General features: G+C 38.2%; 1 protein-coding gene across 4 annotated transcripts in view; it reads right to left on the bottom strand.

The window, feature by feature from the left end:
- Nucleotides 1-24,738, bottom strand: part of SPATA17 (spermatogenesis associated 17) — a 244,010-nt gene that overhangs the window by 213,954 nt on the left and 5,318 nt on the right. The window lies entirely within an intron of this gene.

The following is a 24,738-nucleotide window of genomic DNA, read 5'->3' as shown; positions in this document are numbered from 1 at the left end:
CTCAGTTAAAAGAAATAAAGAGAATAATAATATCCTGTGCATGCTTAGTTGCTTCAGTTGTGTCCGACTCTTTGCGACTCTATGATCTACAGCTCTCCAGGCTCCTCTGTCTATGAGATTCTCCAGGCAAGAATACTGGAACAGGATGCCCTGTCCTCCTCCAAAGGATCTTCCAGACCCAGGGATCGAACCTGCATCTTTTGTGTCTCCTACAATGGCAGGCGGGTTCTTTACCATTAGTGCCACCTGGGAAGTCCAATAATGTCTTAAATAAATTAATACTTCATGTGCCAGCACTATTCCAACGATTTTACATACCACTGAGTTAACTCATACATAATTCCTTTCAACACCTCAATGGAGTAAATAAGCATGCCTATTTGACAGAGGAAGATACTGAGGCACAGGTAAGTGTAGTGATATGCCCAAGGTCACATATTGGTTGGTGTCAGAGTCAAGTGTTGATTCTAGGTAATCTGGCTCTTGAGGCTGCATTCCTAACCATCACTGTCCCTAAAGGGGAAGAGGAATGATAAGAACAGGAGAAGGGAGGGAAGTAAAAAGGAATAAAAAGCAAGAAAGAAAAGGCAAGAGGCAAAAATGCATGTAAGCCTTTTCCAAATATAATATTGAAATTTTGTGGCATAAAATAGCACCAATCTCCTTAAAATTATAAAATAAACTAAAAGATGAAGATGTGGAAAAAACACCAAAAAAACCCAAACATTTCTCACTATACTAACTACCATGAGAATGCAGTACAATAGCTTGCTCCTTGGAAGAAAAGTTATGACAAATCTAGACAGCATACTAAAAAGCAGAGACATTACTTTGCTGACAAAGGTTTATATAGTCAGAGCTATGGTTTTTTCAGTAGTCCTGTACAGATGTGAGGGTTGGACCATAAAGAAGACTGGGCACTAAAGAACTGATGCTTTCAAACCGTGGTGCTGGAGAAGACTCTTGAGAGTCCCTTGGACTGCAAGGAGATCAAACCAGTCAAACCTAAAGGAAATCAACCCTGAATATTCATTGGAAGGACTAATGCTAAAGCTCCAGTACTTTGGCCACCTGATGAGAAGAGCTGACTCATTGGAAAAGACTGATGCTGGGAAAGAATGATGGCAAGAGAAGGGGATGACAGAGGATAAGATGGTTGAATGGCATTATTGACTCAACGGGCATGAGTTTGAGCAAACTTCAAGAGACAGTGAAGGACAGGGAAGCCTGGCATACTGCAGTCCATGGAGTGCAAGTCCAAAGTGTCGGACATGACTGAGTAACTGAACAACAAGGCACTCATGTACGTGGCCAAAAAGAAACAATTTGGTCTTTGAACACATACAGAAAACTTTCACCTACACAAGTTCAAAGTCACAAAACTTCAGAAATGTTTGTTAGAGCTGCACACATATACACATGGTAGTAAAATTATAATGGAATGATGAAAATACAAATCTCAGGACAGACATGGAGCAATTTCTAAGACCTGTCGTGTCTTCATACACTGGGAATTCCATAACAGGAAAACTAAAGACCTTGTGCTATTGTTACTACATCTGAAAGAAAGAAAAAAAAAAAAAAGAAGCAGAAACTTTGAAAAAGATCAACACAATTGAAGAACAGCAAAAGACAGCCAATTTACAGAAAGGAAAATACAAGCAATTTTCACTTTAGAAGCCCTTGACCTGGGTTCTAGATATATTTTCACTTTGAGACCTATATATAACAAACCCATCTTGTAAATGCCAATGTATATTTCAGGAAAAATTATATTGAAACAAACACTTCCTTAGATCTAGTTTCAGAAAACATTCCTTTAGTCAAAAAGGTGAAGGGAGGCATTGATGAATGGTTTCCAATGTTAAATTTTACTGTAAAATGTCATCACTTTTCCAAAAAATGTAAGCACATTATATTTTGTTCTGAACAGTGAAGTGGTTAATGTTACTTCCACAAAATATGTTAATTTTCTGCTCCTTTAAGGCAATGTGAAAGAGGAAGTATTACCTTTATCTACAAAGCTATTTATAGAATTGTACAACATACATAGAAAAACACGTAAAAGATTGAAGTAACCAAAAAATGGCATTGAAGTGTCTTTAATAAAGTGCATTTAGAAAACTGTTTTTTTAAAAGGCACAAGAAGATACTTAAGATGACTCAGGAAATTAGTTTTTATGATTTATCATTGTACTATTAAAATTACAGAAACAACCAAAATAAGCAATAGATATAGTATAGTCAGTTAGTTCAGTTCAGTCGCTCAGTCGTGTCTGACTCTTTGTGACCCCATGACTTGGAGCACGCCAGGCCTCCCTGTCCATCACCAGCTCCCGGAGTTCACTCAAACTCACGTCCATCGAGTTGGTGATGCCATCCAGCCATCTCATTCTCTGTCGTCCCCATCTCCTCCTGCCCCTAATCCCTCCCAGCATCAGAGTCTTTTCCAATGAGTCAATTCTTTGCATCAGGTGGCCAAAGTATTGGAGTTTCAGCTTTAGCATCGGTCCTTCCAAAGAACACCCAGGGCTGATCTCCTTTAGAATGGACTGGTTGGATCTCCTTGCAGTCCAAGGGACTCTCAAGAGTCTTCTCCAACACCACAGTTCAAAAGCATCAATTCTTCAGTGCTCAGCTTTCTTCATAGTCCAACTCTCACATCTATACATGACTACTGGAAAAACCACAGCCTTGACTAGATGGACCTTTGTTGGCAAAGTAATATCTCTGCTTTTGAATATGCTATCTAGGTTGGTCATAACTTTCCTTCCAAGGAGTAAGCATCTTTTAATTTCATGGCTGCACATCTGCAGTGATTTTGGAGCCCCAAAACATAAAGTCTGACACTGTTTCCCCAGCTATTTCCCATGAAGTGATGGGATCAGATGCCATGATCTTCATTTTCTGAATGTTGAGTTTTAAGCCAACTTTTTCACTCTCCTCTTTCACTTTCATCAAGAGGCTTTTGAGTTCCTCTTCACTTTCTGCCATAAGGGTGGTGTCATCTGCATATCCGGGGTTATTGATATTTCTCCCAGCAATCTTGATTCCAGCTTGTCCTTCTTCCAGCCCAGGGTTTCTCATGATGTACTCTGCATATAAATTAAATAAACAGGGTGACAATATACAGCGTTGACATACTCCTTTTCCTATTTGGAACCAGTCTGTTGTTCCATGTCCAGTTCTAACTGTTGCTTCCTGACCTGCATATAGGTTTCTCAAGAGGCAGGTCAGGTGGTCTGGTATTCCCATCTCTTTCAGAATTTTCCACAGTTATTGTGATGCACACAGTCAAAGGCTTTGGCATAGTCAATAAAGCAGTAATAGATGTTTTTCTGGAACTCTCTTGCTTTTTCCATGATCCAGCAGATGTTGGCAATTTTATCTCTGATTCCTCTGCCTTTTCTAAAACCAGCTCGAACATCAGGAAGTTCACAGTTCATGTATTGTTGAAGCCTGGCTTGGAGAATTTTGAGCATTACTTTACTAGTGTGTGAGGTAAGTGCAATTGTGCGGTAGTTTAAGCATTCTTTGGCATTGTCTTTCTTTGGGATTGGGATGAAAACTGACCTTTTCCAGTCCTGTGGCCACTGCTGAGTTTTCCAAATTTGCTGGCATATTGAGTGCAGCACTTTCACGGCATCATCTTTCAGGATTTGAAATAGCTCAACTGGAATTCCATCACCTCCACTACCTTTGTTCATAATGATGCTTTCTAAGGCCCACTTGACTTCACATTCCAGGATGTCTCGCTCTAGGTGAGTGATTACACCAAGTGATTATCTTGGTCGTGATACATCCATAAAATGGAACACTATTTTGTCCTTGAGCTTTCCAAGTGGCTCAGTGGTAAAGAATCTACCTGCCAATGTAGGAGATGCAAGAGATATGGGTTTGATCCCTGGATCAAGAAGATCCCCTGGAGTAAGAAATGGCAACCCACTGCAGTATTTTTGATTGGAAAATTCCATAGAGAGGGGAGCCCGGCAGACTATAGTCCATGGGGTTGCAAAGAGTTGGAAGTGACTGAGCACACACACATTTTGTCCTGATAAAAATTAAGTGGCTCAGTATGTCTTCACATAGACACAATATGTAATGTGAAAACAAAGGAAGATACAGATTAGTGTAATATGATCCCATACTTATAGAAAACAATTTAAACTATATTAATATGCAAATGTATACACAGAAAAAGTCTTACTTTGAACAAAGTTATTAAAAGTGATTGCCTTTAGGGACTAAAATGTGAAAGGAGAAATTTATTAATTTCTGAATTTAGCAAGTCATTTTATAAGAGTTGTATAATATTTTCAAATTTTAAAAAGTTTAATCTGTATTGAAATAAACATAATCCTTTAGAAAAATATAAATGCATTTCAATGTTAAGGAAAGTATTAGACATATCTAGGCATTAAAACCTAAGGAACTTGCCTATTTAATATAACATGAACCACAGCCTAACTTAGTTAAAATGTTAGGATATTTGCCAGCTCTTTAGCTTTGTACAAAGACCTTAGCTTAAACTGTGCCACTTACTGGCTGGGTTTACCTTAAGCAAGCTTTTTAATCCAAAATTCAGTTTCTTCTGTAAAATTTCAATAATAGCAATCATGAGTATGTTTGCAGGCATATCATAAAGAACTTGAAAGACTGATAAATAATGTGTTTTCAATAAGCAATAATGATAATTATTACATTATTACATAATGGTGGGCATCTATGTAGATTGCAATAAGAAAAAAATATACCAGTCTTGTCATTATCTTATTAATTAATCAAAAAATATTTACTATATGTAAATTATGTGCTAAGTTAGTATGGTATTTACTATTGAATAAATTTGATGTGTAACATTTTGCTAAGTTTAAGGTATAAAGCTTATTACATAGACACATTTACATATTGTAATATGATTGATGATATAGCAGTATTTATCACATTACATGATTATAGACATTATACACAATATTACTGTCTATATTTATTATATGCTTTGGATCTGGATGGCTTACTCACTACTCACTTCGAGTTTGTACCCTTAAACACCATCATTCTTAGCCATCGCCTTTTTCTGGTAACCACCATTTTCACCTCTTTTTTATATGTCTAATTTTTTTAGATTCCATATATAAGTGATCTAATACAGTACTTGTCCCTCCGTCTGACTTATTTCAAGTAGCATAATGTGCTCAAGGTCCATCCATGTTGTCACAAATGGGAAGATATCTTTCTTATGACTGAACAATATCCCACTGTGTATAATACCATATCTTTTTTACCCATTCATTCATTTATGGGTATTTGAACTGTTTCCCTATTTTGGCTATTATGAATAATGCTGCATTAAGTGTGGAGTTCATATATACTGTCAAAAATCCTGTAGTCATTTCTTTTAGCTTATACCCAGAAGTGGAATAGCTGGATCATATGGTAGATCTATTTTTAATTTTTTGAGGAAACTTTACATTGTTTGCCACACTGGTTGGGCCAATTTACATTCCCACCAACAACATGTAAGGGTTCTCTTCTCACCACAGACTTGATAGCATCTGTTGTCTCTTGCCTTCTTGATAATAGCCATTTTAACAGATGGGAGATGAGGATATCTCATGGTGGTTTTTATTTGCATTTGCCTTATGATTAGCGATGTTAAACATCTTTTCATGTGTCTGTTGGCCACTTCCATGTCTTCTTTAGAGAAACGACTATTTAGTTCTTCTGCCCATTTTTTTAATGGAACTGTTTGCTTTTCTGTTATAAGCCCCTGTTGAATACATGATTTGCAAAATTTGTCTCCCATTCTGTACATTCTTTTTAATTGTTTATGATACTGTACAGAAGTTTTTGAATTTGATATAGTTGCATTTGTGGATTTTTTTCTTTGTTGTTTATGATTTTGGCATCATGCTCAAAAAATTATTGCCAAGACCAGTATCGATGAGCTTTATCTCTAAGTTTTCTTCTAGTTTTACAGTATCAGATCTTGTATTTAACTCTTTAATCCATCTTGAGTTAACGTTTGTGAGTGTTGTGAGATAGGGGTCCAATTTCACTGCTCTTCATGTGTTTCTCCAGTTTTCCCACCATCATTTATTGAAAAGACTTCGCTTTCCCACTGAGTATTCCTGGCTCACTTTTCAAATATTAGATGACCATATATGATGGGATTTAATTTTAGGGTTTCTATTCTGTCCTATCAGAGAAGGCGATGGCACCCCACTCCAGTACTCTTGCCCGGAAAATCCCATGGATGGAGGAGCCTGGTAAGCTGCAGTCCATGGGGTCGCGAAGAGTCAGACATGACTGAGTGCCTTCCCTTTCACTTTTCACTTTCATGCATTGGAGAAGGAAATGGCAACCAACTCCATTGTTCTTGCCTGGAGAGTCCCAGGGACGGGGGAGCCTGGTGGGCTGCCGTCTATGGGGTCGCACAGAGTCGGACACGACTGAAGCAACTTAGCAGCAGCAGCAACAGCATTCTGTCCTATTAGTCAATGTGTCTATTTTTGTGTCAGATCAACATTGCTTTTCTTACTATGACTTTCTATTATACTATGAAATCCAGACGTGTGATACCTCCAGCTTTGGTTTTTTTGTCTCAGGATTGCTTTGGCTACTCAGAGTCTTTGTGGTTCCTCATAAATTTCAGGATTGTTTCTTCTATTTCTGTAAAGAATACCTTTGGTGTTTGGGTGGGGATAGCACTGACTCTGTAGATGGTTTGGCGGTTATATGGGTATTTTAACATATTACTTATTCCAATCTAAGAATACAGGATGCCTTTCTATTTGTTTGTGTTCTTCATTTTCTTCTAGCAGACTTTTGTAGTTTTCATTGTGCATATCTTTTACTTCCTTGATTAAACTTATCCTATGGGTTTTGATTTTACTGTGAATGAGATTCTATAATTTATTGTTTTTTCGGCTGTTTCATCATTAGTGTAAAGGAATTCAATTGATTTCTGTCTAAATTCAAATCCTACAACTTTACTGAAATTGTTGATTAAGTCAGCAGCAGTTCTTAAGGAATTCTTTGGGATTTTCTATATATAGTATCAGTTGTTGTTCAGTCATTCAGTCATATCCAACTCTTTGCAGTCTGATGGGCTGCAGCACACCAGGCTTCCCTGTCCATTACCAACTCCTGGAGCTTGCTCAAACTCAAGTCCATTGAGTCAGTGATACCATCCAACCATCTTCTCCTCTGTTACACCCTTCTCCTCCTGCCTTCAACTTTCTCAGCATCAGGGTCTTTCCCAATGAATCAGTTCTTTGCATCAGGTGGCCAAAGTATTGGAGTTTCAGCTTCAGCATCAGTCCTTCCAATGAATGCTGCTGCTGCTAAGTCACTTCAGTCGTGTCTGACTCTGTGTGACCCCATAGACAGCAGCCACAGGCTCTCCCGTCCCTGGGATTCTCCAGGCAAGAACACTGGAGTGGATTGCCATTTCCTTCTCCAATGCATGAAAGTGAAATGAATATTCAGGACTGATTTCCTTTAAGATTGAATGGTTTGATCTCCTTGCAGTCCAAGAGACTCTCAAGAGTCTTCTCTAATGCCACAGTTCAGGAGCATCAGTTCTTTAATGCTCAGCCTTCTTTACGGTCCAACTGTCACATGCATACATGACTATTGGAGAAATCTTACCTTTGACTATACAGATTTGTTGGCAAATAAATGTCTCTGCTTTTTCATATGCTGTCTAGGTTTGTCATAGCTTTTCTTCCAAGGAGCAAACATCTTTTAATTTCATGGCTGCAGTCACCATCTGCAGTGATTTTGGAACCTCCCAAAATAAAGTCTCTCACTGTTTCCATTGTTTCCCCATCTGCCATGAAGTGACAGCACAGGATGCCATGATCTTAGTTTTTTGAATGTTGACTTTGAAGCCAGCTTCTTCACTCTCCTTTTTCACCTTCATCAAGAGGCTCTTTAGTTCCTCTTCACTTTCTTCACTTTCTGCCATAAGGGTGGTGTAATCTGCGTATCTGAGGTTATTGATATCTCTCCTGGCAATCTTTTTAACTAATTATTTTAATTGGAGGCCAATAAGAAGCTGAACGGTTCTATGAAGACCTACAAGACCTTTTAGAACTAACACCCAAAAAAGATGTCCTTTTCATTATAAGGGACTGGAATGCAAAAGTAGGAAGTCAAGAAACACCTGGAGTAACAGGTAAATTTGGCCTTGGAATACGGAATGAAGCAGGGCAAAGACTAATAGAGTTTTGCCAAGAAAATGCACTGGTCATAACAAACACCCTCTTCCAACACAAGACTCTATACATGGACATCACCAGATGGTCAACACCAAAATCAGATTCTTATATTCTTTGCAGCCAAAGATGGAGAAGCTCTATACAGTCAGCAAAAACAAGACCAGGAGCTGACTGTGGCTCAGACCATGAACTCCTTATTGCCAAATTCAGACTGAAATTGAAGAAAGTAGGGAAAACCACTAGACCATTCAGGGATGACCTAAATCAAATCCCTTATGATTATACAGTGGAAGTGAGAAATAGATTTAAGGGCCTAGATCTGATAGATAGAGTGCCTGATGAACTATGGAATGAGGTTCGTGACATTGTACAAGAGACAGGGATCAAGACCATCCCCATGGAAAAGAAATGCAAAAAAGCAAAATGGCTGTCTGGGGAGGCCTTACAAATAGCTGTGAAAAGAAGAGAAGTGAAAAGCAAAGGAGAAAAGGAAAGATATAAACATCTGAATGCAGAGTTCCAAAGAATAGCAAGAAGAGATAAGAAAACCTTCTTCGCTATCAATGCAAATAAAGAGAGGAAAACAACAGAATGGGAAAGACTAGGGATCTCTTCAAGAAAATCAGAGATACCAAGGGAACATTTCATGCAAAGATGGGCTCAATAAAGGGCAGAAATGATATGGACTTAACAGAAGCAGAAAATATTAAGAAGAGATGGCAAGAATATACAGAAGAACTGTACAAAAAAGATCTTTACAACCCAGATAATCACGATGGTGTGATCACTCACCTAGAGCCAGATATCCTGGAATGTGAAGTCAAGTGGGCCTTAGAAAGCATCACTACGAACAAAGCAAGTGGAGGTGATGGAATTCCAGTTGAGCTATTCCAAATCCTGAAAGATGATGCTGTGAAAGTGTTGCACTCAATATGCCAGCAAATTTGGAAAACTCAGCAGTGGCCACAGGACTGGAAAAGGTCAGTTTTCATTCCAATCCCAAAGAAAGGCAATGCCAAAGAATGCTCAAACTACCACACAATTGCACTCATCTCACACGCTAGTAAAGTAATGCTCAAAATTCTCCAAGCTAGGCTTCAGCAATATGTGAACCATGAACTTCCTCAAGTTCAAGCTGGTTTTAGAAAACGCAGAGGAACCAGAGATCAAATTGCCAACATCTGCTGGATCATGGAAAAAGCAAGAGAGTTCCAGAAAAACATCTATTTCTGCTTTATTGACTATGCCAAAGCCTTTGACTGTGTGGATCACAAGAAACTGTGGAAAATTCTGAAAGAGATGGGAATACCAGACCACCTGATCTGCCTCTTGAGAAATGTGTATGCAGGTCAGGAAGCAACACTTAGAACTGGACATGGAACAACAGACTGGTTCCAAATAAGAAAAGGAGTACATCAAGGCTGTATATTGTCACCCTGTTTATTTAACTTATATGCAGAGTACATCATGAGAAATGCTGGGCTGGAAGAAACACAAGCTGGAATCAAGGTTGCCGGGAGAAATATCAATAACCTCAGATATGCAGATGACACCACCCTTATGGCAGAAAGTGAAGAGGAACTCAAAAGCCTCTTGATGAAAGGGAAAGTGGAGAGTGAAAAAGTTGGCTTAAAGCTCAACATTCAGAAAACGAAGATCATGGCATCCGGCCCCATCACTTCATGGGAAATAGATGGGGAAACAGTGGAAACAGTGTCAGACTTTATTTTTCTGGGCTCCAAAATCACTACAGATGGTGACTGCAGCCATGAAATTAAAAAACGCTTACTCCTTGGAAGGAAAGTTATGACCAACCTAGATAGCATATTCAAAAACAGAGACATTACTTTGCCAACAAAGTTTCATCTAGTCAAGGCTATGGTTTTTCCTGTGGTCATGTATGGATGTGAGAGTTGGACTGTGAAGAAGGCTGAATGCCAAAGAATTGATGCTTTTGAACTGTGGTGTTGGAGAAGACTCTTGAGAGTCCCTTGGACTGCAAGGAGATCCAACCAGTGCATTCTAAAGGAGATCAGTCCTGGGTGTTCTTTGGAAGGACTGATTCTAAAGCTGAAACTCCAGTACTTTGGCCACCTGATGCGAAGAGTTGACTCATTGGAAAAGACTGTGATGCTGGGAGGGATTGGGGGCAAGAGGAGAAGGGGACGACAGAGGATAGATGGTTGGATGGCATCACTGACTCGATGGACGTGAGTCTCAGTGAACTCCGGGAGTTGGTGATGGACAGGGAGGCCTGGCGTGCTGTGATTCATGAGTCCAACACGACTGAGCGACTGATCTGATCTGATCTGAATTACTTTACAACATTGTAGTGGTTTTTTTTCGCCATTCATTCACATGAATCAGCCATGGGTGTACATGTGTCCCCCATCCTGAATCCCTCTCCTACCTCCCTCCTCATCCCATCCCTCAGGGACATCCCAGTGCACTGGCCCTGAGCACCCTGTCTCATGCATCAAAGCTGGACTGGCGATCTGTTTCACATATGGTAATATACATGTTTCAATGGTATTTTCTCAAATCGTCCCACCCTCACCTCCTCCCACAGAGTCCAAAAGTCTGTTCTTTACATCTGTGTCTCTTTTGCTGTCTCACATATAGGGGCATTGTTACCATCTTTCTAAATTCCATATATATGCATTAATATACTTTAGTGGTATTTTTCTTTCTGACTTACTTCACTCTGTATAATAGGCTCCAGTTTCATTCACGTCATTAGAACTGATTCAAATGCATTCTTTTTATTTTTTAAATTTATTTAATTGGAGGCTAATTACTTTACAATATTGTAGTGGTTTTTGCCATACATTGACATGAATTAGCCATAGGTATACATGTGTTCCCCATACTGAACCCCTCTCCCACCTCCCTCCCCATCCCATCCCTCAAGGTCATCCCAGTGCACCAGCCCTGAGCACCCTGTCTCATGCATCAAACCTGGACTGGTGATCTATTTCACATATGATAATATACATGTTTCAATGCTATTCTCTCAAATCATCCCACCCTCTCCCTCTCCCACGGAGTCTAAAAGTCTGTTCTTTACATCTCTGTCTCTTTTGCTGTCTTGCATATAGGGTCATCATTACCATCTTTTTAAATTCCATATATATGTGTTAATATACTGTATTGGTGTTTTTCTTTCTCACTTACTTTAGTCTGTATAATAGGCTCCAGTTTCATCCACCTCATTAGAACTGATTCAAATGCATTCTTTTTAATAGCTAAGTAATATTCCATTGTGTATATGTACCATGGCTTTCTTATCCATTCATCTGCTGATGGGCATCTAGGTTGCTTCCATATCCTGGCTATTATAAACAGTGCTGCAGTGAACACTGGGGTACACACGTCTCTCAATTCTGGTTTCCTTGGTGTGTATGCCGAGGAGTGGGATTGCTGGGTCGTATAGCAGTTCTATTTCCAGTTTTTTAAGGAATCTCTATACTGTTCTCCATAGTGACTGTACTAGTTTGCATTCCCACCAACAGTGTAAGAGGGTTCCCTTTTCTCTGCACCCTCTCCAGCATTTATTGTTTGTAGACCTTTGGATAGCAGCCATTCCAACCGGCATGAGATGGAACCTCATTGTGGTTTTTATTTCAAATGCATTCTTTTTAATGGCCGAGTAATATTCCATCATGTATATGTACCACAGCTTTCTTATCCATTCATCTGCCGATGGACATCTAGGTTGCTTCTACGTCCTAGCTATTGTAAACAGTGCTGCAATGAACATTGGGATACATGTATCTCTTTCAATTCTAGTTTCCTCAGTGTGTATGCCCAGCAGTGGGATTGCTGTCTCCCAGCAATCTTGATTCCAGCTTGTGCTTCATCCAGCCCAGCATTTTGCATGATGTACTCTGCATATAAGTTAAATAAGCAGGGTGACAATATACAGCCTTGACATACTCCCTTCCTAATCTGGAACCAGTCAGTTGTTCCGTGTCTGGTTCTAACTATTGCTTTTTAACCTGCAAGCAGATTTCATAGGAGGCAGGTAAGGTGACCTGGTAGCCCCATCTCTTTTAAGAATTTTTCACAGTTTGTTGTGATCCACACAGAGACTTTAGCATAGTTAATGAAGCACAAGTAGATGTTTTTCTGGAATTCTCTTGCTTTTCCTATGATCCAGTTGATGTTGGCAGTTTGATATCTGGTTCGTCTCCCTTTTCTAAATTCAGCTTGAACATCTAGAAGTTCAAAGTTCATGTACTGTTGTAACTTAGCTGGAGAATTTTCAGCATTACTTTATTAGCCTGTGAAATGAGTGCAGTTTTGTGGAAGTTTGAGCATTCTTTCAGAGAAGGCAATGGCACCCCACTCCAGTACTCTTGCCTGGAAAATCCCATGGACAGAGGAGCCTGGTGGGCTGCAGTCCATGGGGTCCCTAAGAGTCAGACATAACTGAACAACTTCACTTTCACTTTTCACTTTAATGCATTGGAGAAGGAAATGGCAACCCACTCCAGTGTACTTGCCTGGAGAATCCCAGGGAGGGGGGAGCCTGGTGGGCTGCTATCTATGGGGTCTCACAGAGTTGGACACTGAAGTGACTTAGCAGCAGCAACAGCAGAGCATTCTTTGGCATTGCCTTTCTTTGGGATTGGAATGAAAACTGATTTTTCCAGTCCTGTGGCCACTGTGGAGTTTTCCAAGTTTCCTGGCATATTGAATGCAGCATTTTCACAGCATCATCTTTTAGGATTTGGAATAGCTCAGCTGGAATTACATCACCTCCACTAGCTTTGTTCATAGTGATGCTTCCTAGGGCCCACTTCACTTCCAGGATGTCTGGTTCTAGGTGAGTGATCAAACCATCACGGTTATCTGGGTCAGTAAGATCATTTTGTATAGTTCTTCTGTCTATTCTTGTCACCTCTTAATATCGTCTACTTCTATCATCCATACCATTTCTATCATCAGCAAATAATGAGTTTTACTCCTTCCTTTCCAATTTGGATGTCTTTCTTTGTCTTGCCTAATTACTCTAGCTAGAACATCCAGTACTATACTGAGTAGGAGTGGTAAGATAATTTCCTTGATCTCGATCTTAGAGGAAATATTTTCAATTTCTCTACATTAAGAATAATGTTAGCTGGGTTTGTCATGCATGGGCTATATTATTTTAAGGTATATTCTTTCTATACTCAGTCTATTAAGGGTTTTTATCATCAAAAGATGTTGTATTCTGTCAAATGCTTTTTCTGAATCTACTGAGATGACCATATGATTTTTGTCTTTCATTTTATTGATATGATGATATATTATATTTACTGATTTGCATATATCAAATAGTCCTTGCATCCCAGTGATATATCCCACTTGGTCATAGTGTCCAAAGTGTTCTTGAATTCAGTTAACTAACATTTTGTTGAGAATTTTTTTCACCTATGTTCATAAGGGATAGTGGTCTACAGTTTTCTTGTTGCATCTTTATCTAGTCTTGGTATCAAAATAATGCTTGCAGAATGAGTTTGGACATCTTCTTCAACATTTTGGAAAAATTTGAAAAGTATTGGTGTTCACATTTTCTTTAAATGTTAGGTAGAATTCTGAAGTGATCCCATCTGATCCTGGAGTTTTCTGTTAGAAGTTTTAAAATTACCAATTCAGTCTCTTTACTCATTATTGTCTGTTCAGATTTGCTTTTTTTTTTTTTTTCCTAATTTAATCTTGGTAGGTTGTTTGCTTCTAGAAATGTATCCATTTCTTCTAGGTTGTATAATTTTTGGTGTAGATGCTCAATAGCAGTCTCTTTGGATTCTATGTATTTCTGTAGCATCAGTTGTGATATCTCTTCTTTCATTTCTAAATTTATTTGAGTCCCCTTTTTGTCTAGGTTTGTCAATTTTGCTTATCTTTTTTTGAAGAATCAGTTCTTAATTTTGTTGATCCTTCTTATTGCTTTTGTGGTCTCTAGTTCATTTATTTACATTCTGATCCTTATTTCCTTCTTTCTGCTGACTTTGAACTTCATTTGTTCTTTTTCTAGCTCCTTGAGGAGTAAAGTTTGGTTACTCAATTGAGATGAAATTTCTTAATATATACATTTATTGCTATAAACTTTCCTCTCAGAACTACTTTTGCTGAATCTCACAGTATTTGATATGTTATGTTTTAATTTTCATTTGTTTTGAGACAATTTTTTATTTCCCTTTTGATTTTTCTTTTGATCCAGTGGTTGTCTAGAAGTATGTTGTTCATATTTGCAGATCTTCTCACTTTTCTCTTGTTGATTTCTAGCTTCATACTACTGTAGTCAGAGGAGATAGATATGATTTCAATCTTTTAAATTTGCCAAGTTTTTTTTTGTGTGTGTGGCCTATTATATGATCTATCCTGAAGAATATTCCATGTGCTCTTGAGAAGAATGTGCATTCCACTGCTGTTGGATAGAATGTTCAATATATGTCTAATAAATTCATTCCTTATAAAGTGTTGTTCAATCCCAACATTGCCTTGATTTTCTCTTTGGACAATCTAGCCATTGCTAATAGTGGGGCTTTAAAATCTCTCACACTTTTAGTATTATTGCCTATTATATTGCCTTTCTGAATTTTCTTGTAGCCCACTGAATTCCTTTATAACACTTATTTTAAATTCTTATTAATTTGTAATATGCCATGCCTTTGGATTTGGCTGCTGGAAAATTGTCATTTAATTTTGTAATATCATGCTACCCTTACTATTTATGGTGGCTGATGAAAAGCATCTCTACTGTTGTATTTGAGGTAGACTTTCTTATTTTGCATGCTAAGTCACTTCAGATGTGCCCAACTCTTGGCAACACAATTGACCACATAGGGTCCTCTGTCCGTGGGAGTCTCCAGGCAAGAATGCTGGAGTGGGTTGTCATGCCCTTCTTTTTTATTTTGTCAAGGCTTTATTTACTTTAATTCTAACAGTTCACCAGGTTAATAATTAGGAGGCTTCCTTTTGTTTTCCCAAAGGTAGTGCTATAAACACAAGTTTCTTGTTCTTACTGGCACTGACTTGCCCCTAAGGTTGGGCGCATACACCAAACAATACAGCAAAGGTAGTGCAAAGCCTGGAGAGATGTGTGCTTATTACGTGGAACTTTAAGTGTGTCCACAGCTCAGTAGAAGGTCCCTTAATTGTGTGCGTGGCGGGGGTGGGAGGGTGTCCTAGAGGGGCATGGGCAGTCTTTTTGCTGCCCAGGAGAAAGACGACGACTTCCTTCATTTTCTGTGCTCTGCTTACCTCCCTTTCTTTTACCTCCCACGGCCACTGAGTGTCCTCAGAGAGAACCTGGTGCCTTTAGTTGCAACACAGACAGGACAGACCCCCTACTCACCACCATCATCCTCTACCTCTACCTCCTCTTCCAGAAAGGTTGCACCAGCTCACTGACAGATTGGGATCTGCCTTCTCTGCCATGACTCCTCTGCTGCCACCAGATCCAGTGCCACTTCCCTTGCTCTGCCACCTCCTCTGCAGTCCAATCCATCCATTCTCAGGTGCACAGATGGATGGATACCCCAGGTTTTCTAGTATGCTGTGCAGAGGTGCTCTCTTTTTTTAATTTCTTTTCTTCTTCTGGTAATGTATGTCTGATTAGTTTTAAATCAAAGTGGAGAGAAAAAGGAAGAACCTCTGCTGCCATGATGCTGCCATCACATTTAGCAAGCCATTTAAACCAAAGACATAGTCTGTACTCTCAAACTAATAGAAGTGAAAAATAATTTAACAGTAAAGAAAACCCTGTGAAAAGTGAAATACCATACAGGAAAAGGGAAATATCATGTCAGAAGTAAAGATCTGGAAAATATAAAAGCAGAAAAGGGTTTTTTTTTTTTAATAAAAAAATCAGTAGGGAAAAGATGGGAGTCAAAGGAAGCATTTGAGTAGGTTCTCAGAGGATGCACAGCAATCCTAATCTGTGTATCTAAGATATCTTAACGTCTGTGCTGTGATATTCCTCAGGTACTTTAAGTCAACAGATCTAAAATAACTTCTCTCATCCTTCCTCCATACACAGCCACCCTCTGTTCTTCTCTTTTCAGTTCAGTTCAGTTTAGTTGCTCAGTCATGTCCGACTATTTGCAACCCCATGAATCACAGCATGCTAGGCCTCCCTGTCCATCACCAACTCCCGGAGTTCACTCAAACTCATGTCCATCGAGTTGGTAATGCCATCCTGCCATCTCATCCTCTGTCATCCCCTTCTCCTCTTGCCCCCAATCCCTCCCAGCATCAGAGTCTTTTCCAATGAGTCAACTCTTCACATGAGGTGGCCAGAGTATTGGAGTTTCAGCTTTAGCATCAGTCCTTCCAATGAACATCCAGGACTGATCTCCTTTAGAATGGACTGGTTGGATCTCCTTGCAGTCCAAGGGACTCTCAAGAGTCTTCTCCAACACCACAGTTCAAAAGCATCAGTTCTTCAGCACTCAGCTTTCTTCACAGACCAACTCTCACATCCATACACGACCACTGGAAAAACCATAGCCTTGACTAGACGAAACTTTGTTGGCAAAGTAATGTCTCTGCTTTTGAATATGCTATCTAGGTTGGTCATAACTTTCCTTCCAAGGAGTAAGCATCTTTTAATTTCATGGCTGCAATCACCATCTGCAGTGATTTTGGAGCCCCCCAAAATAAAGTCTGACACTGTTTCCACTGTTTCCCCATCTATTTCCCATGAAGGGATGGGACCACATGCCATGATCTTAGTTTTCTGAATGTTGAGCTTTACGCCAACTTTTTCTGCAAGCCATTTCTCATGAAAGACAATATTATTCAATCAGTCAGAAACGGCAAGACCAATTCTCTGCATTAGTTTGTGTCTTCACCTTTTAAAGATTAGCTTCTTGCAAAACCATTGTTTCCCAGGCACTAGTTTTCTACTCTGTTCCATCCTTCCAGCCACTGTTTGAATGGTCTTTCTAAAACCTGAATCTAATCAAATCAAAGTCAATTTTTTCATAAAACCCCTTTGTGGAAATCCCACAAAACACCCCTAAATCTTCTGAATGACGTCTAAGGTTCTTAGGATGTCATAGTTCATCCACCCGGCCTCAGACTTCATCTCCCATGTCTTCTTTTACCACTTCAATCCTATGACAGAGCCATTCTATTCCTATAGTTCCCAGAATAGGCCATGTGCTCTCTTGCCTTCAAGCTATCACAAAACTATACCCTGTTCTTGAAATGACTTTTGCAACTACAACTTCCAAAGGGATGTATCTTTATAGTACTCTGAAAATTCTTCTGTATACTAATCATAATATTTATCTTCTTGAGAGAAAGGCTCACCTTTTATTTTATCTGTATCCCAACATATACTAAAGTATCTGATTCATAGGAGAAGCTAAACTAATGTCCGTGGAAGGACAGAGAAAGGAAAAAAAGAAGGAAGGAAGGAAGATAAGATAAGTAATAGCTGAAGTCAAGGCAGAAGGCAAAGTTCTTAACTAGTTTTCAGAGTTCTGTGTACAATACAAAGGGATATTAGATTCCCTGAATATTATCACTGAGGCCTTGGCATCACATATCTCCAAAATGTAATGGTCTTTGGTTCAAAAAAATTTATAGTGAAAGATGTCAAACAACAGGAAAAAACATAAGGCCCAAATAAAAGACATAAGTATTTTACAGTTCCCTAGAAGTTACTGGAAGAGCATCAAGAAGGGAGATCATGATTAAACAGTGTCAAATGCCATCAATCAGTCATGAAAACAAGGCCACTATTTCATGGGGTTTCAGGGTTAGAAGGAATCTTTCATTTTTCTTTTAACATTTTTATCCTAGTCAATATTCTATTCTAGTACAGGAAATAAAAATGTCATTTAGGGCAAAAATAGAGAAGATAAAGTAACACAATGTCTAGTAGAGCAGGCAATTCAAAGAAGACAGAGGGTAAAGAAGATAAGGAAAGAAACATTTATTCAAAAAGGCTGATATAAAGTCAAATTCATGATAATAGATAAAATGGTTTTTCATGGTTATTTAACCCTTTTTACCATTAAAATTTTTTATTGGAAAATAACTGCTTTACATTGTTGTGCTCGTTTCTGCTATATGACAACATGAATCAGCTATATGTATACATATATCCCCACCCTCTAGAGTTCCCCTCCCAGCGCACCCCCCAATTGCACCCTTCTAAGTCATCACAAAGCATCGAGCTGAGCTCCCTATGCTATATAGTGGCTATTCACTAGCAATTTACTTTATAGATGGTAGTGTATATACATCAATACTACTCTCTCAATTCACCCTACCCTCTCCTTCCCCTGTTTCCATGTCCACAGGTCTGTTCTCTACATCTCTGTCTCTATTCCTGCTCTGCAAATAGGTTATCAGTACCATTTTTCTAGATTCTGAGCCTTTAATATTTCAAATGCCTATAGTAAATCTGGTTGACCCTTGATAATGAGGCTGTTCAGGGCACCAACACCCCACTCAGTCAAAAATCCTATGCATAATCTTACATCAGCCCAAATACCCGCAGTTCAGTTCAGTCACTCAGTCGTGTCCACCTCTGTGACCCCATGGACTGCAGCATGCCAAGCTTCCCTGTCCATCACCAACTTCCGGAGCTTACTCAAACTCATGTCCACTGAGTCGGTGATGCCATCCAACCATCTCATCCTCTGTCGTCCCCTTCTCCTCCCACCTTCAATCATTCCCAGCATTCAAACAATTGGGGATTGTGCATTATTGTAGAACGCATCTGTTGAAAAAAATATCTGAATATAAGTGGACCTGGGTAGTTCAAACCCATTTAGTTCAAAGGTAAACTGTACTCTATTAATGAAATTAGTGAAAACATTATTCTCTCCTTCACCAGCAATAAACAGCTGACATCCTTTACAAAGGAGAGAGAAAAAGTATACGGTATACAGATATGCCTAATACTTTTTTCAACTAATATATTAGTTTGAGCTTACCCCTTACATGTAATTATCACATAAGATAAGCAATCACATTATCTGTCTTGAGTTTATGCTTTTTAAACTCTCCCAGTAATAATGTTAACATATAATACTTAGTCAAAAGGAAGATTAAATAATTTCTTTTTGGAGTTATTAAAAATCTCTGCGTTTTTAAAACAGCCATTTAATTAAAAGTATATATATATATATATACTAATAAGAACCATACATTAAATTAAAGGGAAATGCTTTGAAATAACTAGTAGTTAGCTTTGTGCTAAATTTTAAGTTATGGGCTGAAATTTGACTTCTACACACATTTTTCTGTTGCCATTTTTTAACTGCTTAAAAATGAAATTTACAGATACTTGGGTTACCACTGGGATGCTGCATACTCATACAATATGTCATGAACTGCTAGACATTTTATGTTTAAAATGAAAAATGTGGGTAACACTTTATTTTAATGGTATATTAATTAGTTCCAAATTACAATGAAAATCCTATAGCTGTGAATAAAATATGACATCTAAATGAATTTGAAATAAATTTATTATGATCAGTATTATCACAATGAATACTAAATGAATTAATAATGATGAAAGACCAAAAGCATTACCAGGAATCTAATAAAACACTGAGAAAAAGTGGGAAGTTTCCAGTCACTTCATCATCAACTAGAAATAAGTATTATAACCCTGTATAACACTATGTGCATATATATCATTAGTGGCCAGAAAATAACTGACAATAATTAAAAAATGAAAAAAATGTGTGATTAAATATTTTTCCTTAATATGCAAAAAATCTGCATTTTACACATCAAAATACTATGCTTAGTCTGACCTTAGCTGTTGAATAAATGCTAGACTAAAAACCCAATACCCTTTGCTTCTTATTGTCATTTAACTTGTAGCTATTTCAGACATTAGGAATAAAATTCCAGTATTAGCTGTCAACCTACTCCAGTATTCTTGCCTAGAAAACCCCACAGACAGAGGAGCCTCCTGGGCTACAGTCCATGGGTTCACAAAGAGTCTCACATGACTGAGCAGCAGGTAAGACATGGCATGGTTATAAGACATATTGATGTCCAAAATGATTATTTTTTCCGTATCACTTCACTATTGGGTCTTAAGGATTTCAAACTCCTTAAATGCAGGAATTATGCTTATTTTCTACTTTGGATTCTGATTATTACCTATGTTTCTAATAAAAGGTCAGTTACTACTGGATGATGAGAAATAGGACATTTTAGATGGTACAAGTTCAATGAATCATAGGTTACAAACACACTGGCATTATTTATTTATTTATTTTTCTGGCTGCATGGCATACAGGATCTTAATTCCCCAACCAGGGATTGAGATTTTGCCCCCTGGCACCCCTCTCCCCCTGTAGTGAAAGCAGTGGAAACTCAGAGTCCTAACAACTGGATTGCCAGGCAGTGTGTTTAAGAGTTAGTCACTCAGTCATGTCTGACTCTTTGTGACCATTGACTGTAGCCCATCAGGCTCCTCTGTCCATGGAATTCTCCAAACAAGAATATTGGAGAGGGTAACCATTCCCTTCTCCAGAGAATCTTCTTGACCCAGGGATTGAACCTAGGTCTCCCACATTGCAGGCAGATTTTTTTTTTACTTTCATTAATAGTTTTCATTACAGCTCTTGTTACTATTATTACCTCACAGTCCAATGAATCAGGGGTTGCTAATACATAAGCAATTTTTTTCCAGCTGCATGGCATGCAGGATCTTAGTTCCCCAATCAGGGATCGAATTCATGGCCCTCTGTAGTGAAAGCAGTGGGAGTTCTAATAACTGGACTGTCAGGAGTGTGTAGCATTAGATCATCAAGTAGGAATTATCATAGCTTGTCATGTAGATTTATACATGTTAGTGTACTTTAAAAATTTTTTATATTTACTTTTCTTCCTCCTCCTTCTCACTTCACTAAAGAAATCAGCAGTGGGCAAGGAAAGCAAAGATCTTTGTGGAGTGGGGTGGGGGGAATAGGAGGACCCCATGGCTCAGCATGGAGTATCAGAGCCTGTGTGGGGTACAGTGGGCATCCACACGGAGGGGCAGCCTGGGGTACGATGTCCCATCTGAGTAAGGAGAGTGTTCCCATGGAGAAGAGGCGTGGCTTTAGGGTGTTGAGGAAGGGTGAAAACAGTGTACAGTTGGAAGGTCACCAGCACAGGGAATCAGAGACCAAGAGTGATGAAAAGGTATCTGAGTTAGCTGGGAACCGGCAGTTCAGCACAGAGAGGAAACCCTCACACAGAATTAAAGGTGGTATCCCTAAAAGAGGAAGTAGTTACAGTGACAGGAGTTTGATTATACACAGAGGGATTATTCAAATAAGTGAATATGTTAAAAATAACGAGCCAGGTTTCTGTTAGAAAAGGGGCAAAAATACTAGAACAAACTCTGTAGTGCTGTATTTGAAACAGAATTGTTAACATAAACTCATGGATTTCAATAGCCACATGGATGGGTTAATGGATAGATCGATCAACACCTAGACTTCTAGATAAAGTATAGATGTAAACTCTGTGCCAATGCATGCATACACATATTTTCTAGCTCTGTCCACGTGACAAGGCCTGAGAACAGCAACGCCCAACGACACAGGCATCTACTAAAAGAAACAAGAGGTCCTTGAAAAAATGAGATAACCCCAGGGTTGCGACAGGAAAAGTAAAAGCTTAGCCTCGACGTTTTTTTGTGTCAGAAAGCAGGAGAATATTACCATGAGCAGGACACAAAAGGAAGTGGCTCCCATTAGACAAATCTGGGATAATGCTAGCATAAAGATAGGTAAGGGTAATGGGGTCTAACCCATGGATTAAAATAGGATCACGTGTCCATAATGATATAAATAAGAAAATAAGTAAATTGAAAGTTAGAAGAGGAACAGAATACATTCATAGCCTCAAATCAATTGCTTTTAAAAAATACCTATTACAAAAAAAAAAAGAATCTCACAGTGGAGAAGCCTAGCAGACAAAATCTTAATGACATTATCCAAATGTCTCTCTATCAGTAATTGGATGAATCAAGATGATACAGTACCTGGTAGATGTACTAAGAAGACTCCAGCATCATTTCTGTGATATTTCTGCCATAGGTACATACCCTGAATCTACTGGAGGAAAAATTAGACAAACCTAAACTGAAGGAAATTCCACAAAATAACTGACCTGTGATCTTCACAGGTGGCAAAGTCATGAAAACTGAAGAAAATCTGAGAAAATATTCTATATTAAAGATAACTGAAGAGACAAAACAAGAATTTTTGTTATAAATAACACTATTGGGACAATTGGCAAAGCTTGAATGGAGTCTGAAGATTGGATGGTAGAAGTGTACGAACGTTCATTTCTTGATTTTGATGGTAGTACTGTGATTATATAGAAAATGTACTTATGTGGAAAAAGAATTTGGAAGGCAATGGGCTATCAGATTGCAACCTACCCCGATTTCAGTCAGTTCAGTTCAGTCACTCAGTCGTGTTCGACTCTTTGCGACCCCATGGACTCAGCATGCCAGGCTACCCTGTCCATCGCTAACTCCTGGAGTTTACTCAAACTCATGTCCATTGAGTCGGTGATGCCATCCAGCCATCTCATACTCTGTCATCTCCTTCTCCTCCCGCCTTCAATCTTTCCAGCATCAGGGTCTTTTCAAATGAGTCAGTTCTTCACATCAGGTGGCCAAAATATTGGAGCTTCAGCTTCAGCATCAGTCCTTCCAATGAATATTCAGGACTTTAGGATGGACTGGTTGGATCTCCTTGCAGTCCAAGGGACTCTCAAGAGTCTTCTCCAACACCACAGTTCAAGAGCATCAATTCTGTGGCACTCAGCTTTCTTTATGGTCCAACTCTCACACCCATACGTGACTAGTGGAAAAACCATAGCTTTGACTAGACGGACCTTTGTTGGCAAAGTGATGTCTCTGCTTTTTAATATGCTATCTAGGTTGGTCATAACTTTTCTTCCAAGGAGCAAGCGTCTTTGAATTTCATGGCTGCAGTCACCATCTGCAGCAATTTTGGAGCCCCCAAAAATAAAGTCTCTCACTGTTTCCACTGTTTCCCCATCTATTTGCCATGAAGCGATGGGACCAGATGCCATAATCTTAGTTTTATGAATGTTGAGTTTTAAGCCACCCTTTTCACTCTCTTCTTTCACTTTCATTAAGAGGCTCTTTAGTTCTTCTTGGCTTTCTGCCATATTTAGTTTTTGTAAGAAGTCTCTCTATACCGTATTGTAAGTTTAATGTAAGTTTGAGATTGTATACACACACACACACATAAAAGAAAGGCATCTCAATAATGTTTTAAATTCTTCAAATACTTTTCATAGTTTAAAATATATTTTTAATATTTAAAGTATACTCAAGAATAAGGAAAATTATGATGTATAAGGAGAACCATCTTATAATGATAAAAATGTTCATTTATCAAGCAGATTTGATATTTTTAAAGGCATATACAACTAATAGTATAACTTTAAAATACATGAAGTAAAACCTGACAAAACTAAAAGGGGAAATAGACAAATTTAGTTTGGAAATTATAGTGGGGAATTGCAACATGTCTCTCTGAATAATTGATAAAACAGCTGTCAAAACATGAACATTTATCAGCCAACCTAATCTAATTGACATTTATAGAACACTCTACCCAGTAATACATATTAGGTATATCTTCAAATTCACTGATCTTTCATTTGAAACATTTTAGTCTGATATTAAGTCCATTTAGTTACTGCTGGTACCAAGACAAATTTCTGATTTTTTAAAAATTTGTTTTCTGACACTTTACCAAATTCATCTTATTTACAAGACGGTTTTTTAAAGGATTATTTTACATCTTCTCAGTTGTATAATTTCATGATCTGTAATCAACTTTTATTCCTTCCCTTTCAATACTTACTCATTTTTTTCTTTTATTACAGTATTGACTACTATTTCCAGAAAAAAAAGTTCCAAATAGTAGAATCAATATGCATTTTTCTCTTGCTTTTGAATGAAATCTATATTGTATTTCATCAATACACAAGATGTTGGCTATTGGTTTTAGAAACATATTCTTTATTACTAAGCACATTTCCTTTTATTTCTCATTTACAAACATTTTCAAACACTTAAGAACTTTATCTGAGTGACGGTTACACAGATATACATTAATGTAAAAGTTATTGAGCAAAACACTTATAGTTTACGTACTTCATTAAATGTATATATCAAAATGTTAAGAATCTTTACAAAGAAAGGACAAATACTCGGAAATAGATACTAAATTTATCAACTGCCTTTTTTATACCCACTGAGTAGATCATATATCCTTTGATCTACTTTGATCTTAGATCATATGATCCTTTGATCATATATCCTGAGTAGATCTTTTTATCCTTTGTCCTCCTGTTGTGACTGCCTATAATATTATGAATTTACTGGGTGTTAATTAATCTGTCAATTATTTAGTCTTCTTAGCTGACATGTCAATAGGTTTTATTGTCTCTTTCACAGATGAGAAAACTGATATCAAAAGTGTTTAAGTCAGGTAAGAGCGTAAAT

The sequence above is a fragment of the Bos indicus x Bos taurus genome, chromosome 16, assembly GCF_003369695.1.
Source record: "Bos indicus x Bos taurus breed Angus x Brahman F1 hybrid chromosome 16, Bos_hybrid_MaternalHap_v2.0, whole genome shotgun sequence".
Taxonomy (NCBI): Eukaryota; Metazoa; Chordata; class Mammalia; order Artiodactyla; family Bovidae; genus Bos; species Bos indicus x Bos taurus.
Note: the sequence above shows the minus strand (reverse complement) of the source record. Positions and strands in the feature narration are given on the sequence as shown.